A 22,115-nucleotide genomic window follows, 5' to 3' on the forward strand; every position below is an offset into this window, starting at 1 on the left:
AGGTCTTAAAATGAAGTTGAATATTGAAAAAAAATCCCTGGTTAAGTGGTCCCATATTTAACTAATTGATTTACACTCAAAAATAAAAAATGGTTGTATGTCTCTAAATTTTTCCCACAGATGAAGCCAATTCTTTTTTCGATAGACCTTGCCTGTGTACTACCAAAAGGGAGAGTGCTTGTAAAAATTCGATATCTGAAACAATATTGGAATAAATCAAACCCTACATTCCGGAAGGCCCTCCGCTAATCTATTGGATTGTATTTAGATTGTAGTTGTTTGATTTTTTTCTAAATTAACCTTAAGAAGTATTTTTATCGTTTTCTGCCATGAGTAACTATCAAATTGTTTTGTTCTTAGTTCCTTTGACGTAATTAATAAAAACTATCTTTCAGGCCAAATGTCAAAAACGACAAAAAAGGTTATTGTCTCCATAAAACATATAATAAATTAGATATATAATTTTCCGGAAACATTAATTTTTTAACTTTTTCGATGATTGTAATGTATTAGTGTTTTTCTTCCCCCTTCTTTTCTTCTCTTATTTTCTTGTATATATATTTATATGTAAAGTACATTCTTTTACCTGATTTTAAGTATAAATAGTCGTGTATTTTACGTATGTATTAGAGTAGGTTTTTGTGTTAATAAGAATAGAGATGTTCTTATAAAAACCATTGTATTATTCCTCCACGCCTTTCCTTCTTCTCATTTATCTCGGTCGTCCTGGATCTCTCCACCTATAAATAGTTTGTGTCTCCTCAACCTCGTCAAGACACAACAATGATGCAATACATTTGTGATCCTGAAAATTCAACTTTAATAAATTTACGATTTCTTTTTGTTTAATGATCCATTGCTGATAGATATAACACATAGACAACACTATTTTTATTTATCCACTTCATTTATTACCAACATTCAAAAAACAGCGGTCAAAATGTTACATTTTGTTCCTAAGTTTGTGAATCATTGAGCTAAGTGTGACGCTACTTTTGTTATATCCAAAATAATGGATCACAAACTATTTCTTATTTTAATTTTACAATTATTCTTGATGGGAATAAATACTGAATAAGCTAAGCAATGGCTTGAAAAGTGTTCTAGAGACTCTGCTGCATAAAGACAATAATAAAAAATTCAAAATAAACCGCTTTTGAACGAAAAATACGTGTTGTTGTTTTTTATAGGCCTGGAATTTTAATCCCATGTGTTATCAAATTGCTCAAATCAAGGATTAAAAACTAAATATAATTACTTAATAACAGTTTTTTTGAGCAAATAAAAAAATCTGTAAATATATTGAGCACTCTAAGCTCTATAACGAACTTTCTCTTTTCAAATAATTTTTTCCACATATTTGAAAATATTTCTTCTTCAACGCACAAAGTGTAGAGTTAAAAAAACAATGAAACTCTACCTCCAAATGTAGACAAAACTTATTGGCAAAAGTGTATTCATTTCAATTCTTTTATCTATACATATTATTTACATATGTACGTATTATTTAAATAGATATTAATTATTTTGAAATGAATTTATACTTGCGAAAGATGAGAGTTCAACTTTAGTGTGTTGAGAAATGAAAAAATATATATATTGAATAACTTGATGTTAAAACATAAAAGAATGTCCTCAATTTTTTTTAGTATTACTCTCCGATTATCACAATATCACTCACACGTAGTTACTCAATACTTACATCAATAATAAAAGAATAATCATAACAGTTTGGGAATAATGACTACAATAGAATAAAGTATTTCTGGCTGAGTTTTAGCTACGCACATTTGTTAAATTTATTATTTTTTATCATGTACTCTGTTTTTTTTTTAAATGACCTTTACTTCATATTGAAATCATCAATAACCAAAATGAGTTATCTACTCATATTTTATATGCGCGGAAAACTGCCCGTGGAAGATTGCCCTGGAAGAAAATTGACAGTTAGGAAAACTGCCTAGGAAAAATTGCGCGTATTTTGCTCAAACTTAATGATGAATAATAACACAAAAGAAATTCACTTTATATGATTTATAATAAATATCTAAACATATTTGTGTGTTCCATCCTCCAAGATAGTATCTTAAAGTGTATGTCATATTATTGCATTTTTTTAAATTCAGTCCAATGTTCTTAGAAATGGATCGAGAGGATTGGTAAGGAGGGAGGGGGAATAAATTACTTAGGGACCCATGAAATATAGTTGAATAACCTAACCCCTTAGATTGGCCCAGGGTTAGTGTGGGACTGCTAAAAATCCCCCGAGGCCCGAGGGATTGAAACGACTTTTGGCTATAAGAGGGGTTTCTTAGATGTATATAATGCTTTGTCGGTGGTTTTTAAGGATCCATAGGTAACCAGGTCATTACTCACTTCTGGTCAAAGATTTCAAATGCCTGCAGAGCCGAGACCTCAACCCCCTACACTATTCATCCCTTCATTTTTCGGCCAAAGTAGAAGCTCACCATGGAGGGATATTAAAAGATCAGATGAAGATGAGTACCCTGCACAACCCAAGGGTATGGAACTATTTTTTTTTAGTATTAAAGAGGCTCCTTGGATGTATTGGAAGAATCGGGGGTGGTTTTAAGCAATCCCATATTACCTACGATCCAATCTGAGGGCAAAGAGTATTCAACCATTTTTTAGGTGCCTTAAACTATTAACCCCCCCCCCTCACCCCCCTCACCAATCCTCTTAGTTAAAAAAAGGGCGGGATATACGAAAATATTTTTCCACAACCTATTTTATTAATACAGAGAGAGACAAACAAACTTTTATTTATTCAATATAGTTTTCTATATTGTAACATATCTCTCTGAACATATACACAAAATTAAAATTTTACAAAGAAACTTTTTACTTGAATAAACTAGATATTTTGTACTTGGCTATGTCATTGATACCAAACATTTTATAGAAATACGTTGGGCTGTCAACACATAAGTAAGCAAAAATGATTTCTCTCAAAATTAGATATATTATTCATTTATATGTTCGACAAATTATCATCCATATCTTACAATACATTTTCCCCGTCAACTACGGAAATTGCACTTAAATTAGCCAAAATGGATCGGCAATCAATTGGAATTCATAGATTTTATTTGAAATCTCATATTGAGGCTCAAAATATATATTTTAAATCAAATAAATATTTTAAATTATAACTTAATGTCTTAGTAATCATACCTCATACCACTATTTTTGATATAAAGCCTATAATTGGCAAAATATGTTAATGAAATATTGGACTCTGTGTTTACATGAAGTAAGAATATAAATTGGGATTGTCTCCTTTTCATAATTTTGTAGAAGATTTTATTCATATTGGCACACCAAATATCTACAAGCACCTATAGAGGAGAATGTTACATTCCTAATAGTATTTTTTTTAAATTTGGATATTTTATAGAACGGGAGAAAAGATCCGAATTATGAGGATATTGAAATTTAGAACCATCTATGTAACTGTTCTTAGAAGCCTCTAGTAACTCAAACTCTACTCCAGCAAACATTCTTCTAATTAAAAGAAAAACAGAGATTAATCATTAGTTTTACCTTTAATCACACGCAAACTATAAAATATAAAGCTAAGTACAGGTATCGCAAAAGCAATCAAATATATCTAAAAGTTATTTTAAACAATAAAGATTCTGCCAAAACCAACAAGTTTTGTATATGTACGACTATATAAATAGTTTTGTAAATTTATTTAAATTGACCAGTCGTGTTTATATCCAATATGCTTGTATGAAATATATTTTAATTGTCTACTTCATTTTATAAAAGTTTATTAACAGACTACAATTTATCAAAAAATATGCATGGATAAAACATATAAGACTTGATGAATTAGATTATTTATACACATTACATCCTTTCTTACATAATCCTTTCATATTCTCACAATTCATTAATTTGAAAAGACTTTTTGATCACTCTTGGAATTGACATTTATCTTCAATCGATTAAATACATAGGATGATGAATGCTACATAAAAAAAAGAATAGCAAGTGAGGAACGAAGTATTTTTTGTTAAAGGTGTATAATTTTTGAAAACTCAACCCGACTCCTGAGATAAACGTCAACTTGCACATTACTATAATCCATGTAATGTGCATCAATATTGTTGTGTCAGTTCTTATTTAGGACTTAGGACGGCAGTTCAATACTGCATATCCATCCTATAATGTCCTTGATGTTACCATGTTTACCACCATGTCGAGGTAGTTATTATCTGTGAAGAAGGGCATATGGTATAAAAATATACCTTAATATAATATTTAAATGTATCACAAATTTGTTTTTGAGTTGTCTTTTCTTAATTTCATAAAAATATTATTTTTCATTATTTAAATCCCAATTTCCTAACACCCCAAGAGTCCTCTTTTTGCACAATTCTAAATTATTAACAAGTATGTGTGTCTAATTTATACCCAAGAAGTAGAAGGGAAAGTGGGAATAATTTATAAAAAGCAATAATTAAAAAATATTAATAGACAATAATCGTGTTCATTCGTATATTTTATAATCTAACTATTACTTTAACAATATTACATAGACATATAAGTACTTATTTTAATGACATTATTAACTTGATCAAGTAACAAATAATGAATTAAACTTACTAAACTTAACATAATACAAAAGAAGACAGCAACGAAATTGAAAAAAAAAAAAGACCTTTTTTTTGTAGAAAAATAACCAATTTGTCCCCACTATCATATATCAATTAGCTTTAAAGCAGCTCTTTAACCTCATTTACAAATATTCTCACTGAATTATTAATCAATTAATCATTTTAGCTCTTAACCCTTCCTTCGTGTGCACTTTTTTTAATAATACGCTTAGAGAAATTGATGATATCCTAACAATAAAACATTTTATTATAAGATAAAATAATGGATAATTCAAAAGATACGTCATTTTTTTTGTATGTATTCCATTCACTTTTTACTAGAAAATATAAATTAAAATGCTAAAAAAACTTTTATAAATATAAGACATCGTGAAAAAATAATTTTTTTATATTTAAGTAATCTTAATAACATAAATTGAGGTTTTTAACAAGATTTGATTTCATATTCTTGTAGTAAAAACATTATATTTTCATTTCTGATAAAAATTAATTCGTGTATGTGAATTTTAGAAATCAAATTGGTATCCCCCTTTTGCTCTTTTGATGAATTTGCATGTATTATATAAAAAAATAACTACAATATTTTAACTCTGTGGCTACTTTTCAAACGCCTCAGTCCTCCATTTGATAAAAAGAAAAATCAAAGAAGTCAAAAGAAAAACAAAAGAGTAAGCAAAATAATCCATTTAATTCAAAAAACCTAAAGTAAAGAAAGCAAAATATACGAACGAATCTTAAACAAGGAATTACCATGATAAATAAAGAAATTCCTAATATTATATTATACGTTTCAGAAGCTTTCTAAAAAGTATTGCCAATAAAAGGTAGATTCAAAAGATAAAAAGTTTTTTTATAAATATTGTGCTGTAAAATATCCCATTTCACTAACGGAGGGTAAAATAAACTACATTTATTTATATTTTCTTAAAATGAAGTGGGCTTAACAATGTAAGCTAATACTTAAATTTCAGACAAGAATAATAACATCAAAAAAATTATCCCATATTTTTATTTTTCTAAAGTGCTAAAGCACAATCCAAGGAACATGAAAGGTATCAGTTTATCCATGTAACAACTGGCACCACTCAATTCCTACCCATCAGTACTGAGAAGAGCATGGACCTCATTTTCTGAGTAATGTTATCAAAATAATATCAAATAAACTAAAACGTTGTAATAAAAGATTTTTAAGTCCTATCATAGTACGCAATAAATTGATCTGGGTTTTTACTGTATATACAATCAGGAGTAATTTCTCATTTACGGTGTGTCCCAAAAGATGGATTCATCATTAAATTATTAATAGAAGCAATATTGTTATGTAAATTAATATATTGATCCCTTTTTGTCCATGATAATAAATAATTACATTCAACTATTAAACTATTTACACAAAATCTTTCAAATTACTGCTAAAGATGAATGAAATATCTTCTAAGCATAAGCATAACACGTACTTGATGAGATAGAATATCACCACTAAAACTTCGGATGTTGTGTAAGATCAATTAAAACTTTTTCCATATTTAGAGATTATTCTGGCGAGTAGAGATAGTTTTAGACATTTGTGTCTTTTAATTAAAGATAAATAAAATCTATGAAAAAATCGATTTAGCCACCTAGATTCCATTCTGATTGCTTTCTCGGCCAGCCAGGGAATAGCTGTTGCTTTGTAAATTATATTAGGAACTATTATAAAGTTATACAGATCAATTCTTTTCCGAAGGTTAAATTTTTCCCAAGATAATTAACTGAATAAATATATTTATTCAGAAACGTCCCATTCGAAAAAGTTTTTGTCCAATCTGATCCAAGAATTCCAATTGCATTCCTAACAGCACAATCTGCAATTTAAGCATCTTTATCAGTGTTCCATTTACCAATTGGAATGTTTGTGGTATTTTTATTATAGATTTTTAAACCGGATCTCATTTCATATTTATTATATTGACACATTACAATCTCAATTAAGTGTGACACATTACAATCTGACACATTACCATCTCATTCTGTTTAGTTAAGTGTCTTTCAGAATTGGCCTTTAACATTAAAGTGACTTCATCGGCGTACATATCAATTATATGTTTAGATGTCTCAAAATATACTCCAAAACCTGTTAATTTCTTTAAATGAAAACCTGCAAGATCATTTAATGCAGCAACGAATAGTAAGGTACCTGAAGAACAGACTTGCTGACAGCTCTTCTTCAAAACTAAATGGTCACTTTTCGTATGACCCATAGAGAAGAGCTCTGACAGGATTAAAGTATTAATTATCAAGGAGTTTTTTACTACTTTATTGGCATGATCATGTAGAATTGAATCAAAAGGCCTGCTGAAGTCAAAAGCAATTATTATTTTATAATTTATAATTGGTTCTCTTTGAGCACTGATATTGGTAACCAATTATTATCTGTTGCCACACCTCTCTTACGGATAAGAGCAATCCGACCTCTGGAAACTAATTTTGGAAGTTTTCCATGCATTTCCATTGACTTTGCCAGTTGGGCTAAGAAGAGAACTACCTAATCCACGCATTGAGTAAAAATCCTTCCACCCATACCATCGGGTCCAGAACCTTTAAAATGTTTTATTTTATGGATTTGGAAATGCAATCTTCCGTAAAACTCGTATGCGTTCCCGATTTAGATCGATGAAAAGTAGCTCTATCACCACAAACAAACCGTTGCAAGCTCTTATGTAAGAGTTTTAAAAATTATAGTGGGTCTGTTATTGTTAGGCCACGTTAAATAATTTTCTTGATTACAGTCGTCGATCAATCTTTAGAACCAAGTTTTTAAGTCCTTTTGATGGGTTAGTTTCTAATATAGTTTTTTCTTCGTATTCCATCTCAGCTACCTCTGAGGCACGACATAGGTTTGCATAATCTTGGTAATTTTGAGTAAAAATAGAAAGCCTCTATCTAAAACATCTTCAAACTCCTTTTGGGAAATTAAAGTTACTCATTTTCTAAAAGTATATTGTAAGGTGGTGGATATAACTGTGTAAAAAATAAATTAGAGATCTTTTTTAATTAAAAAAAGGGGTAAAATTATGAATAAAACGTGTTTGTAGTACTTTGATAAAAATTTTGTGCTCCACTGCCCATCTGGGATTTCCAAAACTTTTTTTAGTAGGACTATCTCAATACCGATGTCGATCATTTTATGATCTGATTTAGGATAAGAGTAATAGTGTGACTTTTGTATATTCTTAAATATCGATCCAAGACGTTTTTTCCCACTTCTCCATGACATAGTGTCTCCTGGACTAAGAATTCAGATGATAAGATGTAACCTTAGCTCTATGATGAATTTAGACAGAACTTGAAGATTTGGTTATGGAGCCTTTGTATTATGCAAATCTTCATTCAGATGGTCAATAGTCAAGAAAAAATTGATATCGTTTTTGCTCTGTTTGAACACACTATAGCTCATCAACTATCTCAAATGTGTTGGCTGAGGAGGTTAATAACTTGATCGTTCATTAAGGTTTACATCAATACCTTCAATAATATTTTTCCTCCAGTCTTGCTAAGGATTTCATCAGAAGTTTCAATTGCCGATCCGACTACGTCGACAATAACTGATAAGATTTCACTTAATTCCGTTGCATCAACAGCGTTAGGGATACTTGATTCTTCAAGTATCTTTTCGTCTAAAATAAAATATGTATGTGAAGGACATTTCTTAAGCCATATTTACTAAACATATTGGCAATGGTAAGTTTTTAAATTTAATATAATTATCGAACACTAAGTATTAAAATGATGAGCACGAATTCTGGCTTATCAATATTGAATTCGTCTTTTTTTTGTATATGCCAAAATCCAAGCCTTCCTTCTTACCTGGTCTTCCAGGAATCAGTGGTATGAAATGCCTCTTGGGTTTTACAAATAGCCATTTTAGACACTCTTTTAGTTTTATTTATCTAATCAAATAAAATATATGATAAATCAAAAATATTATAACATATTATTTATTAACATATGTTTAATGTATGTATTAATAATTTATGAAATTTAAAAACTTACTTATGGCAGTATATATAATTCAATATCGCTTAAAAAATATCTAGTAACCAAAAAATTTTTACTTTTTAAATTTGTGTAGTATAAAAACCAAGACTCGTCCCAATGACGTCCCCACAAATAGAAAGAGAGATATATTTAGTTAACAAAGCTGATATACTTACCCATCCACTTCCTTGTTACCTAACCTTGTTCTAGTAACATTGGGTATGGAGGTATATCAGTGGGCGCTCAAACATACTTGTTGATATTTAATAAAAAGAAAATCAATAGACATAACTTCTTTTATCATCTTTAAGATGATATATGATAAGAAAAACTGTCTATTTAGACAGAAATGATAACTGAACGATGACCTCAAGATATCAAAAAAGATAAAATGATTCCTTAAAGACACACTGATACCGAACAATTAATTTAAAGTAACATAAATAACAATATTTCTTCATACAGCTATGAAGCGTAGATGATTGCATGCAGCAGATACATAATAATAAAAAAACTATTTTCCTACAAATCATGTCAAACCTCATTCTTGAACGAATATAGAACGCTATCACATCAGAATAAAATAATATTACAAATATCTTCATGGAAACTGAATTATTAGTTTTATTGTGGATTCAATAGTGGAAACAGTTGCATATAGCACTGTATTATTTAGTTTTAATTGGCATGTCCTGCTCAAATCCCAAAGTTTTTATCAACCAATCATAACGTAAAAAAAGGAAAATCAAACTATTAAATGCAATATGCCCAGTTGCTATTTTCTCCAAATTTATTGATCGACAATTTTCTGCTTTTAATTGGAATAAATATACAGATTTGTTAATTCATTTCATATCGTTAATCATCATCAATAACAAGTTCAAAAGTATGGTGCCGAGAAAATAAAATTGTATTTGCACTTTCAAATTAAAAAACATTAAAAAAGTGATCGCTTAAAAGCCATATCCATTGGAACACATTGGCTACGTAAGTTTAATCCGTATACTGAAGAAAAAACCCTGCAATTTTAATTGGGACGCTAACAGCTTCCATAACAAAAAATAAGATAAATGTCATCAAACCTGTCCTTGCCACCGGAACTGTAAACTTAGACTATGTCACTCGTGGATTTGAATGTATTCTTAGGTGCATGGTCAAAACGTCAACTGCCAGAAAGTCGACCGACTAAATATTGAATGGACAAAACGTCGAATAGACAAAGCGTCGACTAGACAAAACGACGAATTGACAAAACGTCGACCAGAGAAAACGTCCACCCTAGAATATAAAATAAGGGCCTCCTCCAAATGGTGTTACGTCATATCTCACCTGAAATATACCCCCAATATCACAACTCCTACATAAACAACCAGCAAGTGCCCCTCCTTATACAACCCAAATGTTGGGTTGTTTTCGAGTACTGCCGTGTCCGAAAATGGGATGAAATCAAGTGCCCCTCCCAACTCCCTTATACAACCCAAATCTTGGGCTGTTTTTGGGTATCCCAAAAATAAACCCACCGTCATTATTTAAATAACCACTAAGAGGATGAAATCCTAAATATAAATTGAGGTGTTAGGAATGGCCTTTGAAGGTTACTTATCTGACGGTGGTGGGTGTCATCCCTTTTTGGGATGTTCATCAAATGCAAAATTTATGTTGAGACAGTGCAATATTTACAGCTTCTCATATTAATATTCAAATGTGCAACTGGCCGTATCTAGGGCTTTTTGAACTGATCTGAAATTTATCCAAAACATTGTATTTGTACCACATTGATTTCAGTTTTTTGTCAGACAAAATTTATGGACTTCGGACTTGCTTGAACTGAAATTTCAGTGTGTCCAGAGTCCTGCTAGTGCGCTTCCTTGTAACAATGGATTGGTATTATTATAAAGTAATTCGATAAATATCATTTTCTTCTTTCTTTTTTGTATAACTCACGTTTATTAATAACATCCCATCAATTTAAGATAATATCAAATGCTAAAATGCTGGAACCTTTTCATCTTCATCGTTAAGATTTTTTTTTCTATTATCTGAATTTTATTCAATAACCCACTTACGTTTTTATCAAAAACATAAAATAATGAGATAGATCTCTGTCAGTATACATAAAATTATACTTAAGAGTCGAAAATGATGGATGAAAGGTAGTTTTTAAAGTTTCTCTCAGGATTTCCTGAGATTTTACGCCTATAAAAACTCTTGCATTTTTTACAGAAAAATTCTGCATATAGTCAACATTTTCTCTGATCCCCATTTTTCAATACATAAAACCCCTTTACTGATTATCTGTCAAAAAAAAATAACAACACTGGTTTCCTTGAAAAAAAAAATCTTATATTTTTATGGGGTTTTTTTTTTTTTACTTCATAGATTTTGATAACAAACATCATGGAATACTAAAACTAAGTTTTGGTATTCTATATTTGGTTATATTGATGTAACATATATAATGCACCTTAGACATTTAGAAAAAGGAAATAAGATCTTGGAATCAACCCAAAAACACTCAAATTATTTACTGAATGGGGACTTATGTTGAAATACAAAATCACTAAAAACGTTATTTTTAAGAAAGAAAGAAAAAACAATTCAATAGCACTGTGTGGTATGTTTAAATACTATATACAGCTATATTTTTTATTCAATATGTCCTCTTTCAAAAGCAATAACAGCTTTAACACCCAGGTGAATAGATTAATAAATCTTCACGATGAAGGCTTTGTTCATCGCCTAACACCCTGTCATGATGACAGAGAATTAAAATTTGGTGAGGTTAGGTAGACGGCCTGAACTGAAAAATCCAGGGGGTGAGGAAAGGCTGGAGGCTCCAGAAGTTTTGGTTTTTCTTGGCTGTTTTGGACTGTAATGGTTTTTTAGATATTATAGGGAGTCCGGATGAAGATATAAACTGTCACTACAGCCTTCTCGACACTGACAACAGTGTTGAGGAGATTGTACTTGTGTGGCATTTTTGTTATTAGTCCAACATTTGTACATTTAGTAACATGTGATAAAAACATAACCTGGTTCAACTGTCGTTTGGGTAGTATAATGAAACCATCTAATAAAAAATAACAGGAATAAAATCGTAATTAATTGCTACTGCAAGCTTTGGGCTCCAACTCTGTACGTGCCACGTAAATTTTATGTAATTGGTTTTAGAAGCAGTATGATATTTCACATGTTTCATATTTTTATAAAAAGAATTACATGGAATCAATTGACGCACGTGTAATTCGGGGGTTTCTTTCTCAATTGTACAACATCCAGCTCCACCAAAGATTAAGTTTTTTTTTTTCTGATATTTAATTTTTTTTTATTGTGGTCGTATCGGCTTACGAAATTTAACAAAGTGGTACGAACGTATGAGTCGAACAATGCCATCAATATAATCCATCAAACTGTAGCAAATAAACATTTTTTCAACAATGCAGAGGATCCGAATTGCCAAGAAAGTATGGGTATAATTAAATCTATTTTGACTGTTTATGACCTTCCAAAATATCATGGTTATTTATTAAAGGTAAATTTTGTTTTCCACTATTTAGAACTGCTAAGAATCACATTCCTCCAACACCATGGCATTTGTAAATGTTATGTTCGAGAGATATTAAGAGTAACGTCACTTTGATATGTGAAAATTTTATAAAAATTTTAGATCTCTCTCCTCGGGATAACAGGAAGACAGTGGAAAAACTCTTCATTCCTCCATTCACGCTTTCATAAATTGTCCCAGTGTTTGAATTCTGAAAGTATTTATTTCCTTTAATGTAAAGAGACTAGATGACCAAGAATCAAAATTCACAAAAGCACTGGATTATTTGGACTTTTAAAACGACAGGAAAGACGAAGCTGTTTGAATTAGCGTTATTAAACTCCAGGACTTTTATTGCCAGCAAAATTACAAATTATGATCCCTTAGCTGCAGAAGAGATAAGAGCTGTTATCATCTCAGCTATTCCAAGGTGTGCTGCCTTCTTTTTGATGGTTCCTGACACCTCTGGATCTGGATGGAAATATGGAGGCGATCCGCAAAATATTTAGACACTTTAAAGGGGATTGTAAGATCTTACGAAGCTTTTAAAAAGAAATAGCCTGACTATGGAGACAATTTGTAAGTTTAATGGTGTATTGCTGCTTATATTATTCTTATTTGCTCCTATTTTGGTTTTAGTTATATGCTTTCATGTGTGATCTAAATTCTGTATGATGAAAGATTTCATCAGGTTGTTTTTGATAAGTAATATGTTTATAGTGTTTAGGTAGTGTTTTTTTTTTTTTTTTTTTTGGAAAGGGATATTTATAAACTAAAATGCTTATTTATGTGATTTTTTTAAAGTGATCCTTCTTCCTTGATTTATTTGTTATGTAATTTGAGCATACAAAACGAAAACCTCAATAAATAAAAAATGGTACCTGTGAGCTCTAAAAAACAACTTTTACACTATTTGTGGAACGATACAAATGAAAAACATGAGTATTTAAGATATATTTATAATTTTTTCATAAATATAAAAAGAAATATTTGAATTTCACAATATTTATCATTTCTTAACGGTAACCTGTTATTTCCCGGCATCCTTTTCAAATATAATTTCCACTGGGAAAGTATTAACACATTAAATTATTAAATTTCACTAATAAACATATTTAAAAGTACATCTTGCTATAAAAAAAGTAAGCCCGCTTACTTTTTGGTATTATTCTATTTGAAATCAATTAAAAATAATCATATATAAATTTAAATATAATTTGATAATATTTTTCCAACACAAATGCTTTTATAAATGTTGACGATTCTCCTCTCCATAGAAGTAATACATTTTATCCTTCCCAAAATTATATAACATGCAACTGATCTTAATATGGTCTTTAACTCAGTAGTACCATACGTCTTGCTCAGACTTTCCCATGTGTTCTTTGCTTTGCCTACCCCTAAGTACAAATAGAGATTGTAGGACCAAAAAGTTATATATATCAGTGCTGAAATAAGTTATTATTTAATTGTAATTATGTGCTTATTACTTTATTTTTATTTCAATTCCGGGCCTTTTTTTTTTTGATTGATTGTTTTGATATTTGATTTTAGGAGTTTAAAGCAAGTATGAAATCAAGTTAAATTAATACAAAAGAACTCAGATATAAGTATTTTATTGGACATTTTTTAAGGGAATTTCAATAAAAGCCATTAAATTATATTTATAATATTTTCTAAGGAGGTAATTAATATATTTAAAAAATAAATAATAAACGTTAAAATGATTCTTCTCTAGAATGTTTTTACTTTCTTATTCATTATAAGTGTTGCGTCTTGACGAGGGAGAGACACAAGCTTATTTATAATAGGAGAGATCCAGGATGACCGAGAGAAATGAGGAGAAAATTCACGTGGAGGAATATTGCTACACTAGATCATATGCTCATGTGTATTCTAACTATACTCTAATATATTTACAAAAGACGATACTATTTATAACACGTAAAACACAGTACTTATAATACATAAACGAAGAAGATAAAAACATGTAGGGAGATATTAAATACATAACATCACCCCCAAGCACCAAATCCATGGCGGTGCTTAAACAGGTTCCTCTCCATGAACAGCAACCTATAGATCCGCTCCATCCATGTCCAGGCGAGGACAAAACATTCTTCCTTGTACAGCAAAAGTTTATCTCCATAGACGTGCCGTGCTCTCAGCACGCGCACCGGAGAAAGGAGGACAATACTCCTCATAAAGGTTTTAAGGACCCGAGCACCTTGCTCGTCCCTGGGAGAAATAACATTCACCCTTGTTGAAGTTTTAAGGACTCGAGCACCCTGCTCGTCCCTGGGAGAAATAACATTCACCCTTGTTGAGGTTTTAAGGACCCGAGCACCCTGCTCGTCCCTGGGAGACATCTTGCTCGATGTACCCTCATCCAACTCGGGATGATCCAGAAGAGAGACCGTTCCACATCCATTAGCCAATGATGTGAACGGGAGAGTAGGAACAGTAGAGAACCAAAATTGTGTAGGACTAAACCCATTTTTAATTATGTGGTCCCTGATCCGGACACACACTTCACTTCTTGAAAGTGACCAAGGTTCTCTTCCTTCCTCCACGAGGCCCAAACATAGGCAGTCCATATTGCTCCGCCTTCCGCAGACGAACGAGCGTTCTCCCCATCGACGAAAAAGGGCTACCCAACTCCAACAGGGCTAGCTTCGCCGACGATCCCACAGCAGGGAGGTCACGTGATCCTGATCCCATCCTCGTCGCCAATGTTGCGTCTTGACGAGGGAGAGAGTCAAACTTCTTTATAAGGTGAAGAAATCCAGGATGACCGAGAGACACAAGGAGAAGAATTCACGTGGAGGAATAATGTAACACTGGATCATGTGTCTTTTAAATATACTCTAATATATTTACAAAAGACGATACTATTTATAACACGTAAAACACAGTACTTATAATACATAAACGAAGAAGATAAAAACATGTAGGGAGATATTAAATACATAACAATAAGGTTATAAACAAAGTATATTTACACAAATATAAAAAAGTTAAGGTTAGTTTAAAATTTATTAATTTGTTCGAGTAGTTAAGTCTTGGAATGGTTTTTGTAAAGAGTATTAGAGGAAAACCCTTTTTGAAACCACGTAATGATCATATCAGAAGTTGCAGTTTAGTCCCAAGATCTTTAATTAAACTACATAACCAGAAATGACGAATGTAAAACAACTTACTTTTCTTTATAAATTATGATAAATATTATTTTATTGCCTATGAAAATCTATTCTAAATAATATTTTTGCTTTGTTTTATTCTGTTGTAATGTATTCAATCTTAATATGAATATCTTATCCCACAGAATGAAAATAAATCGTTCAAAATATTGACATTGATCTCGATATCAATGAATACTAGACAAACTCCTAACATGTAATAAAAATGAAGAAAGTGTTTGGTTATATTTTAATTTTACTTACCTACTGCATTGTTGCATTAGAACTGTACCTCCGATGTTTCCGTAGAGAAAATTTGAGCTTGAACCAAGCCTCATTACTAATAGTTATAAACAATTGTATAGAATACTTTTTTTAATTATTGATTTCCATTGAAACCATGATGAAACAACTGATAATAATTATAAATAGAAAAAAGTCGATTTATTGTTTCTGTAATATACTACTATAAAAATCAAAGGGGTTTTGGTAAATACATTACAAAAAATAGGTTTACGCTATTCAACAAATATTCCAATAATATTTTCTTATGAATATTATTTTTTAATTGGACCAATAAATCAGCATTCTTTTCTAGTAATTGTTGGAAAATCATTCCCAGAAATGTTCTGTGTCAACATAAAAATAATTTTAATCAAACATCTTGATATATTTCCTTGTAACCATATTTATAGGAGATAAAACGTAATCACGAAAAACCTTCATAACAAATTAACAAAACGTCTATTAAACTTCGTACATAATCCTTTAAATTTAAATAAGTAAAAAAGTAAATACTTGACGATGGCACAGGCAACTTGATGAACGGTTATGTCCCATACCTTAAAAAGTATAGTTTCGAGGCTTTCAAATTATTTTGTGGTTTTACAAATGCGTTTGCTTCAAGAATGGGCACAAGACGTAAGCCAGAGGATAAAAATCATCTAGTTTTGATGATATTCTTCATTGTTATTTGTTTATACTTCCTTACTCCAACAGATGCAAGAAGTTAATCTAGTAAAACGCCATTACAGCTGAACAGCTCTTCTCGCAAACATTCTTTAAATTATTGCCAGGGTGACCACGTTCGTTTTCTGATTATTTTATAGTTATATACCGTCGCCTTGGGTTTTTCAGTCTTAAATTATTTAAACTGTAACGTTCCTATTGTTCTCAGTTAGTGTTTTCATAACTTAAAGAGATCAACTGTTTCAGTATAAATATTGAGACAAAAGTCAAGAAACTTCGACTATCTAGAGACAAATATATTTAAGATTACCGTAATTTATTCTTCTTTTATTGCAATAATCAATTTTTGCTCTGTCAAGTCCAATTTGCGTTGCCTCCAAGGGGTTTATATGAATAATTTTTGCTAAAAATTACAGATTTTTTGTCAAAAAAACAAATGGGGTATTCATGTTAAGTATAGACAATTTAATAATAGATATGACCGTCATCACCGATGTTTCAAGAAAAATAAAGAAATTTACTTTTATGGCAAATACGACCTTTTCCAATCATCGGCCAAAATGAAGATAATTCAATACAGATCCCATTCGATTTTTTCGCTTACTCGTAAGGTAAGAGTGCAATTAAAATATATCAAAAAATTGGCAAACATAACTTGTAGCTTAGTTGGGGACCCATTTTTAATATTTGCAATAATATTTTTATGTTAATTTTTGCACAATTACAATTTTCTATGGTAATAAAAGTGATTGAGCGATATTGAAAAATATTTTATGTCTTTCAGCGCCTCTTCACCACTCTTTTTATAGTTGAAGTTTAAAGTGATACATACATATAAGAGATCAAAGTAATTAAAAGGGTTTCCTTTTCCTTAATTATCCTTCCTACTTGAATACATGGAACTAGTTAATGATGATAGAACGACGACAAAAGAGTAGCATCACTCTTTCTCTCATTTGTGAATGATGATTTATTAAAATACTGACTTTTGCGAGTATTTTAAAATAAACATTTTAGAAATCAGTTGACCTTGAGCAAAGTTATGTTCTACTAAAGTTTGAAATCCATCCAAAAGGGTTAACATTTGAGAGACCCCCAAACGGACTCTCGTGCCTTGAAATTTTGAAATTTCAAGAATAGTTTTATTTTGTTGAAATAAACAACCTGACCAAAAATTATCAATATTGGAAATGCTGATGTCGTGAGAGTGTGTATACTTCACATGGAACACCCAACATTTATTTAGTTTTGAGAGAAATTATTCCAATTTTTAAAATGTTTCATCTCTCAGCATACTGTTTGTGAAAACAGTAAATTCATTTCACAATTCCAGATATCCACCCTTTGATTCTTTTTCAAAAGCCATTCTAAAGACTGTGGAAATTTTTTTAATAGTATACATAAATACCTTCCAAGATATTTTGGTTTAATTTTTTTCTATCACGTCTTGCAACTTTTTTCCTAATACTTATTTTTATGGAGCCTGTTTTATATTGCTATACAACATACAATTTTATACAATGTGTTGAAGTTATTGAATATATTAAGAAACGCCAAAAAAGTTAAGTAAAGGTAATCTTGCTATTAGAAGATTAAATCAGGAACAGTACTTTTATATATAAGTTTAAATAAGTATATCCATCAAGACTTGATTATGTTTACAACGTAGAGACTGGTAAAACATTACGTATAATAACCAACTTTAGAGTTTGTAAAAAAGTAAATCTATTTAGTTGGACTACTGATAAAACTTCCTTTTAATAATTTTATTAAATATATATATAATTAGTGATGTCTTCAAATTCAAAAGCAGATAAAGTAGAACTGTTTTATTTTTTTATTTGTGTTTATATCAACAGAATGACCAAAGAAAAATGAATGTCTGTTTTAATGTATAATTAAAAAGCCCCACTTTAAAGGCAATGTCTTAGGGTTGTTATGTTTTAAGTCAATGTAAGTTATTTTTTGCAAATTTACCATTTTGAGTTCACTTAAAAAAAAAAAAAAATTCAAAAACTCAGATATGTAATACTTCAACACTAAACTACTCCATGGATTATAAATTTTCTTAAATAATAAAGATATTTTAATAAGTGAAAGAAAACAATTGTTTTTTTATTATGCAATCTTAAATTTTTGAGCAAAAAAGAACTACTTTAACAATTATTTTCATTGTTTTTTTTAAACACAACAAATACAAATTGATTGTGAAAATTAATTGGAATAAAATATATATTTTGAATTGTAATGAAAAAAATAATTCTGCGGTACAATGACATTTTTTAGCTAATTTTTAATATTTTCGGCCAGTAATGAATTATCATGTTTTACTTTAGCAAAAAAAAAATATTTAGTATTAAACAGAAATATTGCACATTCTTATATATTATACTTTTTCCCTTATAACAATGTCACCTTTGCTTGCCAAATACATAAGAATAACTTCCTGTTGACAAAAAGTTATTCAACTAGGTTTTATAGCTCAAAAAAGTTTATTGTTGTTTCATAATTATAGAATACGTTTAAGGTTACTTTAGATAGATGACGTCTCTCATTGTCCATAAATTGAATAAACCAAACTTTTGGTATTTTACTACCGAGATATATTTTTTGTTTCTCTGTAATTTTATTTTCACGAAGCAGTTTAAAAAGGATAATTTTTAACACAAGAAGTTGTACAGTTAAATTGGCAACAAATCTTACTTTATAATTTTATATGATTGGTTGATAAAATAATCAACGATTGATGATTTTTTTAAAGGTCCTAAAAATGTTGGTTTTTCCGAAATATATCCAATTTCAATTATCCGGTTAAAAAAAAATCACTTAGTTAGAAATATTACAAAACAAAAAATCAGATGGCACCAATTTTAACTCATTAGCATAATTAAATGTACAATTATTCTCATTCAAATAATTTTGGCCATTTAAAAAAAAAAGTGAAGTAATTAACTGATTTTCATAAAAACTAAGTTAAGTTGCAATTAGTTTCATTCCCTAAATATTATGTCAAACCCTTTTTAGGGAATATCTATTTTCAACGGCAAACCCACGTTCTTCACTACTCCAATGCAAGAAAGTGACTGACTGTATTTCCAAGGAAACTTTTTACTTTTGCCTCGACAATAAAACCACATTCCCCCCCTTCCGATACTACATCTACATCCCGATAACCCTGAGTTATGGAAAAAAAAGTTATATTGTCGTACTTTGTATTATTTTGTTAATTTACAAAGGAATAGTCCAAACATTTATAACACCGTGAAATAAATACAAAATAAGATGCAATGCAAAATTTAAAACATTTTAAATAAGTATTCTTATTTAAAACCTCTTAATTATAGTCCACTATCCCATTTGTATTTTTTTGAAATATAAAACATTTGAAAAACAATTTCCAAAAAAGATTCATAAAAATTGGTAAAACTCGAGAAAGGTAAAACAAACACTTAAAATGGTTATAATCAGTTTTATAAAACCATAGAATATACAAACATCAACTGATAAACATACACAACTCAGCCACAACAAAAAACACAATTTAAAGAACATTAAATTTATAATAAAAAGTTTCCAATGCCGACCTTGAAGATAGATTGTGTTCTTTCTGTCGAAGAGAAGTTGAGACTTCCTCCCATTTATTTTATGATGGTCACAAAGTTACTCCGATAATCGAAAGGGTAGAAAGTTTAATTAGAAAAGAATACGACCAAAACCTTACTCGATCCGATTGTTGCATCACTACGATGCCAAGATACGTTGAGTCAGGTTATATTGAGAGGAAATCATTTATGCTACAAGGGTTAAACTTAGTCCCGCTTTGTGTTGTCCACAAAAGTATGTTTCTGGATCTATCGTAACATTCTTTGCTATTACATTATGTCTATGTTTACAAACATAATATGTTATGGACTGATAATCATAGTGGTCATGTGTGTTTTAGAGAAGAAGATAAAGGGACTGACTAGAGGGTGACAGATATGTAGGGATGCAATGTTTGCATTTTTTTTCATGTATTACTTGTTTGGATTAAATTATAAAAATAGGAAATATAAATTATCTACTTATATTAATAAAACAATGTTTCCTTTTGATTAATTGATAAAAATTGATGTTAGCAAAATTTTCATTGTCCTCAGTCACATGCCCGATCTGAATAATAAGAGCTAATCAACGCTTTCTCCAGAAAAGTTTATAATAAATAAGAGTTTTAAAAGAAAAAGGAAAAAACAGATCATAGAATGATTTTTTTAGAAAGTCCCATCCTTTAATCAAAACTTTATCTTTCTTCAAAGAATTTAATAATTTACCAAAAATTTCTTTGTGTGTGTTGAGGTAGAAGTTTACAGAAATCTTTTCAATCCTTTCTTTATGTACTACTTAATTCAAGAAATGCTTTAACTATCTAAATACTTCATGGGAAAAATTTAAAAAACTTTTGATAAGAAAAGACAAAATTATACTATTTTGTAAAAAAAATTGTCACCATTCAAAAAAATAAAAATATTTTTGATTTTTTCAAAATATATTTAATAAAATTTTATTAATTTATAAAAAAACTGAAAATGGCACAACATTATCAAATAAAAAATCTAAAAATACATTTCTATTTGATCAATAAAACACATTTTTGTGGTATTTATTCATGTTGGTGAATACAAATGAAAACAATGTAAAATGCTACGAAATTATGCAATACTAAAAGCATAAATAAACATTGAAGGTTAAAATTAAACTACTTAACCTAGACCTAACAACAATAAAAGTATTAAAATAACTAAATAATTAAATCAGAAAAATGATAATATAATTACTTCTGGAATAAACCACTTCAATTTATGACGTTCACCTCCCATCAAAACAATTTTTTACAGCCGGGAATTCTCTTTAACGTAGAATAGTAAGGAAGGGAATTTGATATACAATACGTAATCAAATCAAGTATACCTACCAAGTTTGAGATATTTAGGGAAAAGACAGTATATTTCGTAGAGAAAGATATAATTATTGCCCTCAAATCTTACCTGCAAATTGTTACTCCATTAGCTAGCTTTGAAAGGATGAGATCTTTAGAACTTAAAAAAGCAAACTGTATTGCTTGACTTTATTTTGATGTTTTTCTCGATGAAGTACGAAATAAAATTGTTGTATTGATTTCCCTAATGATGTGTTCTACCATATCTATGTTCAATCACAAGAACTCTTGAAGTATTGCCGCAAAAGGGCATTCAACGAATGAAATTGGAACACAATTCAGGATGGTCCCACAGTCTTCACAAGGTATATTGAAAAGGTTACAGAAATTTAGAAATCTGTAATTTGTGATTGAATTTATTTCATTTCATAAATGCACGAAAAGATTCCCTTCTATTTATTATTCAAGTCATAGTTAGGTGTTTTAAAACTTTTACCAATCTTTTACACACTTTATGAAGGTGGAACTATTATTTTAAAGTGACAAGGGCTGGGATGTTGATGTTTTCTTCCCGATCATTATCATGCGCAAACAAAATGTTCCTAGATTTAATAAGGAATCAGTTTTTTGATGGAGGTCATGCACAGATACAATATTACGCTTAATTGATTCAATTTATATTACCTTGGGATTTTCAAGACCTTTGAAAAAATATATCTTTGATTAATTCTGTTGAATGATATTCACGATGAATGACGAGTTATAAATAGTTTAATCATACCATATAATCCTTTCTTGTGTCAGGAGGATTCGTCTAGAACATTTCTGCCTTTTATGTTTTTGCC

General features: G+C 29.9%; 1 protein-coding gene and 1 long non-coding RNA gene across 3 annotated transcripts in view; one reads left to right on the forward strand and one right to left on the reverse strand.

The window, feature by feature from the left end:
- Positions 1–22,115, forward strand: part of LOC121123448 (probable G-protein coupled receptor No18) — a 208,575-nt gene that overhangs the window by 83,377 nt on the left and 103,083 nt on the right. The gene's annotated exons all lie outside the window — the stretch shown is intronic.
- Positions 14,098–15,005, reverse strand: LOC139906120 (uncharacterized). Its single transcript, XR_011781412.1, has 2 exons — positions 14,495–15,005; positions 14,098–14,434 (listed from the first exon to the last, which is right to left on the reverse strand). It is a non-coding gene; the product is annotated as an uncharacterized lncRNA (long non-coding RNA).

The sequence above is a fragment of the Lepeophtheirus salmonis genome, chromosome 8 (genome assembly GCF_016086655.4).
Source record: "Lepeophtheirus salmonis chromosome 8, UVic_Lsal_1.4, whole genome shotgun sequence".
Lineage (NCBI taxonomy): Eukaryota > Metazoa > Arthropoda > Copepoda > Siphonostomatoida > Caligidae > Lepeophtheirus > Lepeophtheirus salmonis.